We start from the raw sequence: 672 nt of genomic DNA, 5'->3' as shown, positions 1-672 counted from the left end.
GCGTGAGGAAAAAAAAACACAGGCCCAGGCGTCAGACCTCCACTGGCAATGGTTCTGATCACATGACTCAGAAGAAGCGATCTGGGACCAAGTCAACCATGCTGGTACAGCAAAAAGACCTGAGGCCACTGAGAAAAGGGCTGGGTGGCCATAGTCCATCTGCCTCATCAGAAGGAAAATGCAACAAACAGGGAAGGTGAACATGAGAGGTAACAGCGACCCTGCAGCACTGTGCTGGCCCCTTTTGGGGCTGCAGAAGCCCCACAGCCCCACCAAATTCCACCTCCTGTCTCCATTCTGATACTCCCGAGGCTGGCCTCACTCTTGACATCTCCCTATTCCTCAAATGCAGGGGGCCCTTTCACATACTTTTGTCCCTCTACCTGAACACCCTGCCCCTCCCCCTCCTCCAAACTCATCCCTTGCTGGTCCAACTCCAATGTCACGTGTGGCGTCATGATGAATTAGTTCCTCTGAGGCACTCTCTGCAACTATGCTGACCAGCCCGTTTCAGCCCCACTGTCGGTCTGCGCCCTGCAGCTGTCCGGGCGGGCAGCTCTGCCCTTGCTGTGCAGTGAGCCCCGGGAAGAACAGGGAGGCTCCCTCCTGCTGGAACCCCTGCACTCAGCACAGCCGTGGGCACTGGGAACACACAGAACACATGTGTAAAGC

General features: G+C 56.4%; 1 protein-coding gene across 10 annotated transcripts in view; it reads right to left on the bottom strand.

The window, feature by feature from the left end:
* Nucleotides 1–672, bottom strand: part of ZNF592 (zinc finger protein 592) — a 41691-nt gene that overhangs the window by 16339 nt on the left and 24680 nt on the right. The gene's annotated exons all lie outside the window — the stretch shown is intronic.

This window comes from Pteropus alecto, unplaced genomic scaffold, assembly GCF_000325575.1.
Source record: "Pteropus alecto unplaced genomic scaffold, ASM32557v1 scaffold60, whole genome shotgun sequence".
Taxonomy (NCBI): Eukaryota; Metazoa; Chordata; class Mammalia; order Chiroptera; family Pteropodidae; genus Pteropus; species Pteropus alecto.
Note: the sequence above shows the minus strand (reverse complement) of the source record. Positions and strands in the feature narration are given on the sequence as shown.